General features: G+C 35.4%; 1 long non-coding RNA gene across 1 annotated transcript; it reads left to right on the top strand.

Annotated features, from left to right (window-relative positions):
• Positions 1–612, top strand: LOC116181700. Its single transcript, XR_004147321.1, has 3 exons — positions 1–250; positions 305–353; positions 404–612. It is a non-coding gene; the product is annotated as an uncharacterized LOC116181700 (long non-coding RNA).
• The last annotated feature ends 7,960 nt before the right edge of the window (positions 613–8,572 follow it).

The raw sequence follows: 8,572 nt of genomic DNA, 5'->3' as shown, positions 1-8,572 counted from the left end.
TCAAAATTATCATTGTTTATGACTTGATTTTATAAACTTAACTAGTTGACTGACTTGAGGATAATCTAGAACATTTGGTAGCGTGAGTGTTCCTGGCAATAGCCTGTTATCACAAATCATTGAACTTTTGGAAAATTTTTAATACGTGTTTTATTATTTCCAGCAGCCTCCCTTCACGGTTCAACTCAATCAGCGACCTGATTGATGAGACTATTAATAAAGCATTTAAATTCTACTCATCGCACACAATGTAAGAACGTGATGAAATTATTCCATGAATTATTGATACAATTACAAATTACAGTTAGGCGCTTAGAAGAAAACTGACGTAGACGTGACGCTCGTATAAAGTGGTAATGGATTTCTTTATCGGAAACATGTGGAATTTATAACTTAATTTTAGCTCACATTATGTGGCTTAAAGTCAAAGGACAAATATTTATAGATATTGAATGAAAGAATTTAGACAGAATACAAATTTAAAGGATCAATAACGAAATTTACGATACAGTACACGTTTTGTACTCATTCTGTTGAAGACGAAAATAAAATACGAAGTTTAAAAGGACCATGTGATTCTTTAAATTGATGCTTGTCTATAGAATGAGATAGATAAAAACCACGTTCCATTGAAACTATCACAAGACATTTATTTTTCACTTCTTTTCTGCCAATGGTAATATCGAGATTTTTGCTAATCCAATAGAATTTTTTGCCTTAAACTTAAGATTCACAGTCAGCGTTTCGAGGGATAATACGAATTGGAATTGCTGCACCTTTTTGTATAATTGCTGTAGGCATCGTTACTTACTTCTCGACTCTTTATGCATATCGCACCTTTATCATCGTTGATGTGGTCCACTCACTTATAAACTGCACAATGTCATCGTCTTGATGTATGGTCCAAACGGAAGGAAACTGTAGGGTGATAAATCCGAACTGTAATGGATTGGAAGGAACCCCCCATTGCATTTTTCTTAAGAAATTTGTCATCAATTTCACAATATGAGGTCAGTAACCGATACCGTTACTTTTGATTGAATTTTTTCTGCTTTATAAGCAGCATTCAGTTTTGCTCAAGTCAAAACAACAATGGTGTGCCATGTCAAAAGAACGGACAACAAAACACCCTTTCTGTGGCAAAGGACGTTGGTCATTACTTTTACCATCTAATCTTTTTGATTATGGCGAATAGTGATTTATCGCAGGTGAACAATCCCTTAAGTAGTCCAATCCTTCATACGTAGTATTAAAGCAGGGACTGCTTGCATCCCTGAGGAGGAGAAGAGCGCATACGGAGTAGGCCAGGGCCTGGTGGACTGACTCAGAAGCCACACGGACACGCCCATCACCTGAACAAGTCCGGAGGAGGTTCCGGCACCGGGGAATACAGACTACACCATACAACCAAGCGACCATAACGGGGCGGCATAGCACAATGAGATCATAGAGTCATTCCTGACAGAGCAGCCTCTACAGTCGAAGGTGATTCCAATGGAGTCTAAAGCAGTAGTTGTCATGCGGAATGCCCGCCAGAAGTTAGTGGACCAAAATCAGGATATCAGGTCCAAGTAGACCAGATCTACGATCTGGCTTCGGCTCACAGTCGCTCCCGCGGCTAAACATAATAGGGACGGAAAGCGTAATCCTAAAAAGAGTCACTCGGGAGGTAGGAACCGGGGCTAATAGTTCACGAGGACCTGTAAATCTATAAAATTTTGGAGCGGCATCGAACTTTTTTTTTCCAAAAAGCAACCTAAAATTTTTATTATGGTATTCGAAAGACCTTATTCACACGAAAAGGATGCAACAACAGCAATGCGAATTTCACGATTTGGGGCTTTGGGCACTTTTTCAAAGATCGTTAAACAATTTTCGCATGCTTGGCGGAAAGTGCGTCAAGATCGCAGAGGGAAAATGCGTTGAGTGTTGTGTTAAGAAAAAGATGCACAAAACAATAGAAGGAACCCAAAACAAAGCAATTCTTAATAATGAATGAATAAAAAATTGATTAGAATTTTTAATCGTTTAAGGTATACCGTCCAAATTACATTGAAGTCTGTTAAAGTAAAAACAAGTTGTAAATCAGCATATGCATGATTAAAGCGCATTTTTGGTAATGCAGGTCAGTATTTTATTAGCGAAGTTTGAAATGATGGATCTCACGAGTAATTTTGGCTGCGTTAAATAATTAATTTTATTTAATTTCAATTGACGGTACGTCTTCATTTTGTAAAACAAATCACAAAGTAAATAATAAGTTTTTATACTGGTAGCGCTATCTAACGGTAAAATTATAGCACCTCCGAAACCCATATCGAAATTATTTTCTTCAATTATCGATCTCACAAGTAATCTAACTCAAAATAGACTAGTGCCTGCACATCTACACTATAGCAGAAAGCTTTTAGTGAAAATTTGAAGTCTCTAGCTATTGTAGTTGTGGAGATCTAACGCGGACAGCCGGCCTGCCAGCAATAACGAATATAATAGCGTATTGCTTGTCAGCTACGTCCATCTCGTTCAATTTTAATTTAACAATTGTTTATAATATGTGAGGGCAAAAAAGCCCTAAATTTGTTAATATTGTAATTGTAATTGTTTCCATGTTCGAATAAGTAATTTTTCCCCATATTATCAACCAAATGTTACCAATTAATATGTAATTTTCAACTACTTTTATATGTTCCTTCAAACTGAAGCTTGATAATGACCTCAGGGTCGAAACTATAGTCGCTGTGCTGTCACATAATGTCTGAATTTAAAATCTGAAACTTAGTTTTAGTCAGAGTGCCCTTTTCGCATCTCGGCCATTTATAAACCGAATTGCCACTTTTTTAAATGAAAGTATTTAAATGAAATTTGACACATATGCACTTGGCATAAAAGCAAACATAGCGCCAATTTCAAAATTTGTTTTTGCGCATGCTATAGCCATACCCAGGAGTTCGTTTGCTATATTTGTTTACACGTTTATTTTAAATTTAACACATCGCCTATGGATTTTCGTAGGTCCATCTGCTTTCTTTTTATAACGTCTGACTATCTGCAACAAAATAAATTTGGTAAAATCTGCGAATATAATCCGTGGATAGTATGGATATCTTTCAAGTTTCAAGTGCGTGTCCAATCTCATACCATACAGGGTGATTCCTATAGTACCTGCCACCGTTTGGGAGCGTATAGGGGGTGCCTAGGGGAGTATTTTGATATAGGACACTTGGGGTCGGAAATCTAAAATAAGGGCGCCAGAACCAAATTTATCTTCTGGAATTTCACGCCTGTATGTAGGCAACCCAACCGACCGACGTTTCGCGCGGAGCGATGCAGAGCGAGTTAGCGCGAGGAAGCGACATGGGAGGGAAGGAGGGAAAACGACAGTCAAAAGCAATAACGTTTACAAGTGTTCAACGTGGCCACCGTTGTTCTCAATGCACTTCCTACATCTAGCCAACTATTATTATACTATTGCCATAGTGTTTATTCACTTGATACGCGTCGTTGCAGACGGGATTTCGTGGGTTTAAACAAAATTCTGATCAAGTGTCAACCACACATCGCCGCCTGAGATCGCTCCGTGTGCACCGCCGGCCGGTTGGGTTGCCTACCTACAGGCGCGAAATTCCAGAAGGTAAATTTGGCTCTGGCACCCTTATTTTAGATTTCCGACCCCAAGTGTCCTATATCAAAATACTCCCCTACGCACCACCTACACGCTCCCAAACGGTGGCAGATACTATAGGAATCACCCTGTATATAATTGTTTTTCCTGAAAACTTAAAAATAAATTGCATTTAATGTGTGTGTTTTTGTCATTATTTTCGAGTCTTACTGCATTACATAGGCATAACAGGTAGCAATGCTACAATGCCTTAATTCGTGTATATCTACTACAGCCAGAGACTTGTTATAACTAGACCGCGCGTAACGTAGATTTTACTATAAACGCCTGTTGTCAAGATACGATAGGCAACCAACTGTTCATCGCGGGGCAGACGCACGTCCTGCAGCTTGCTTTAGCCATGTTTATTCTAAATTTTAGTAGCAAAAAAAGATAACATATAGCTGTTAACTATTTTAATCGAATTTGTTGGTATTTTATTTGAACTAAATTGGTATATAACTGCCTTACTCTAGTCCTAATTTGATTTATATGTGTATTTTGGTGGTGAACACGTATGGGAAAATATACTCTTAAAACTAAAGATGCAAGTAGTAAGATATGATTATTTAGCGGATTTTGATTCAATATAATGCCTATCCAAAAACCCAAATGGGCTGTAACTGTTATTTATTTTTCTAAGACTGCTGATAACCATTTTGTTTACAACGCGGTGTGGTATGGATTGAATGAATAACCTGAACACATTTTCAGCAATTTGGCAAATTTTTAATGCATCGTTTGATCCGTACAACAATCCTCCCTTTAAACTTTTATTCGTGGAAAATCAGCATATTATTTAAAAATTTATCGACAGAGTAAATGTTGATACGCACAAGTTAACCTAAGTTTATTGGTTTATTCTCAACAGAAATTTATCTGTTCACTAATTCGAGCTAATCACGAGAATGATTAATGAACGGAACATCTAAAATAACAGCTTATTTCATTATATTGCATAAATCATCTCAGCGATTTTGCCCCGCAGTGCATTGTGTGTGGCATACTGTGTCGACAACACCTTAGATACGTTAAGCGCAGTCTAGTTATAGTAAGTCTCTGACTACAGCATAAACATTTACTCTATGACTACTAACAGTCGATTACTACATTCATAGAGTGCCAACGCTAAACTTAGCAGCATCTTATCTTGACACTCCTTGATCTTTGCGTTTTTAGTTTTTACTACGTTCACCTTTCGACGAATTGGTTAATCTAGCTATTACACTCGTTTGATGTTGGACCAATATTGTCAATGAATAGTGCACTAAAATAAACACCAAAGTTCTGCGCGCAGATAAAAATAGCTTTCTTAATGCACGCGCTGCTAAATTCAAAATTGTTTGAAGTGCATTCCATACAAATGTCAAGGTACAGGCGCCAGGTTGTTTTAGAAATAGAACAGGGTTAAAAAAAGAAAACGCATAGACATCTCTTAGTCCTTCACTTCAAAAGAGGTACCTTCTCTAATTATTGTACACTAAGTAGGTATACGTGAAAAAATCTACTTTTTACGTTGTCGGTATGTTCCACGCGTGACAGAATGAGAAAAGGTGGAATTACATGTCCACGTACACCAACCAAAGCGATAGTTTATAACAATTTGGAATGTATCAAATGAGTTTCAGAAGTTTTCCCATTCCTAAAGATGCCCTCTAAGTGTAACATACGGTAAGTGACCTTCTATAAACAATACACACGAAAAGAAATTACATTATTATTCCCAATTGGAAAATTACATAATATATGCGAACTTTTTACGAGAAAATTACCTACTTCGAAATCCTTGAGGTGTAATAAGGTTAATATAAGAACGTAATTTATTACTCATTAATTTTACCAAGCCCCCAACGTATACGAAAATAATAGTTTAATATTGTAACCGGGCATAAACTTTTGATTAATATCAAATTTAATTTTTGAAATAGCTACACATTTGCGCCAATAGCATAGGTATTGGCCTACACATCATTAACGTCAAATTTATACGTTAAACTTATTCATTTTACGAAATGTATTGTATTGACGTCCTTGTTTACCGGTTGTTTAGAAATAGTTGGCTTACACAATCGCAATTATAAAAATTGTCGAGTTTTAGTATCAAGCAATAGTTTTTCCTAAAGTCGATAGACAAAAGAAAGTAACGTAATAGTATCCACCATTTATTTGTCAAATGTGGCCAGCCACATAATTATACAGGGTGAAAATTTTGTCTGGAACGTTGAATATATCTTCAAAACAACATTCGTTTTAAGAAGCGTTTTATAGTATCCAAATTATAAAAAAATTGCTGCCAATCTACGTACTTTAAATTTGTTGTCAGTGGCGTACTTTTCCATGGGCAAGGGGAGCATGTTTTCTAGGTATAATTACATATTATTAAGAGTACACTTTTTTGGAGATAGAAGCACAATATATATTACTTATATAATCAAGTTTAAGAGAAAAACTCAAATTAAGGAAAATAGTTCTTAATTAATTTTATAATTTTACTAGTTTGCGTTGAAAAAAAAATATTAATCTTTTGTTAATATAAAATAAACGCAAGGTAGATATTAAAAATTTTGAACAAAGCTTCAAACCTAAAAATCATGGACAGTGGCGTGCGTCTTTTAAGTTGCTAGATTTGTTCGGAATTTTTAAAAAATTTTGATACAATAAATTACTTTGACAAAACTAGCAAAGAATTATCGTTTTTTTCAGCGCACACTAGTCAAACTATAAACTTAATTAACGCAATTATCTTCCTTAATTTCAGTTTTTCTCTTCAATATAATACAATAAATTTTTTTTATGCTGCTATATCCAAAAAGTGTACTCTGTCATAATATCTAATGAAAGCTAGTAGTTGCCAAGTACGCCACTGAACACAAATTTACAGTAGGCAGATTGCTAGCAAACTTTTCATAACTTTAGATATCTTAAAAAGCTACTTCTATTGAGTATTCCAGATAACATTTTCACCCTGCATAAGGATGTTCATACGTTCGTAACGTTTTTGCAAGTTTAAGTGACGATGTTTTTACCTAGTTTAATTGATGTTTAGTTGCTGTGGGTTGTTTGTGTAGCAGATTATAGTGGTTGTCACTTGTCAGTGTATTGTTTTGGTACCTCGTAAGTGACAGGTGAGGAAGTTATCACTAGAAGAGTTCATAGCCAAGTACAGATCCGTAAGAGAAAAAAAAATTCATTTGCCAAAGAGCATGGATCTTCTTAAGCTAAACTAATGTAAACGCATTCTAATAAGATTTCGATTTCCGAATAAATTACTTAATAAAAAAGAAAAAAAAGCAATAATAAATTCTGAAAGATCAATACTTTTGGTTTCAATAATTTTTATTGAATTTCCGAAACCAAAAAAAAAACATACTCATAGCCGTTATTTAAATTTTCCTACTGCGCCGATAGTGTGTATATAGCTTCGCAAACGAAATCTATGGTAACTTAAGGGATCTAGATTTAATCAGTCACCTTTTACCATTGAAACAACTCGAAAAGACGGGATTTTTATATTCCTTTGACGCTGTTAAAAAGCGGTTTTTCTTTCTTAGTTCAAGAGTTGTAGCACATTTTTTATTTTAAAAATCCTGTATACAGTTTAAATTTCAAGGGTGTTATTTCATCACCGAATCTCAATTTCAGTATTACCGTTTTAGGATTGGAGCAAATCGTTAAAACGAGTTATAATTAAAAATCTGCAAGCGATTTAAAGCTGTATAAATTCAAGAACCCAGATCTTCTTTAGTCCCCAAATTAGTTCATATACGAATCATAAATATTGCCATCCGGAAGCTTTAATATATTAAATGAGCAATAAATAACACAAAATAGAAAAATTTACAAGAGAAAGAATCGAAATAAGTTTTATAACTTCTGGTTAACTTATAAAATCAACAATATTCTTTCATCTCTTTATTGCAAGTTTTATTAAAATGCCAGAGCGAATTCGCCTCAAATCAAAGGCAGTTAACTGAACATAAAATAGTAGGTAGTAAAAGTGGATTCATATTTAACTACTTTGTGGTGATTTCGATTAACCAGGAAAGTGTAATAAATTACGATTTAATATCGGGGAAATTTAAATAGTTTGCTTACTTTTTTTTCGTAAATATCGATTTGGCGTCCCACTGGGACAGCGCGCGATTGACGGGGACCAAAAATGAAATCGGGGATGAACAAATTTTCCGCTGATTTTCCTTTTTCGTTCGAACTACTTTAGCAGTAACACGTAATTTATAATGTTGAAGAAGATTTATAAGTCGTTTGTTTCCCTTACAAGACGTAAACTCGCTCAATTAGAGCTAGATGAAAGGAGAATTTATAAGGTTCTAACAATATAATTAGGGATCTAGCATGAAAATCTAGATTTATTGGAAGATGTTTACAATGGGCAATCAAGTTCGAGAGCGCGAAAGTTGCTACTTAAAGAGAACTGATCGTTAGCAATAATGAAAGTCATGCCTATTATATTGTTTTGTGTTGAACGGACATCGGACGTAACCCGTAACCCTCGAACCAACCCCTTACATTTAGAAAAGTTTGTGGCGAATAAGTAAATTATGCAACGCACTTGCAGCATTGAGTGGGTGCCGCTTCCAAATTCTGAAACAAGAGCGTTTCATTACAGATTTGAGATCACACTACAAATGCATTGGAAAATTTCGATTTCTACATATAAATCAAGAATTGATTCTTAATTTTAATTAAATTAGGTACTTATGTAATTTGGTGTTGTATTACGCCCGCGAGGGGTCTGTTTAACGTATGGCAGTAGTGTCCTTTGTCTTGGTCCCCCAGTAAATGTCCTTTGGCGGTAAAATTTGCCGCTCCGATGAAGGGGTTAGAAGGGTAGTGTACGGATGCTGTTTATATGTATTTCCTTACTTCAGTTTTAGCATCGCCTCCACACCC

The sequence above is a fragment of the Photinus pyralis genome, unplaced genomic scaffold (assembly GCF_008802855.1).
Source record: "Photinus pyralis isolate 1611_PpyrPB1 unplaced genomic scaffold, Ppyr1.3 Ppyr1.4_unclustered_Scaffold1709, whole genome shotgun sequence".
NCBI classification, from domain to species: Eukaryota; Metazoa; Arthropoda; class Insecta; order Coleoptera; family Lampyridae; genus Photinus; species Photinus pyralis.
Note: the sequence above shows the minus strand (reverse complement) of the source record. Positions and strands in the feature narration are given on the sequence as shown.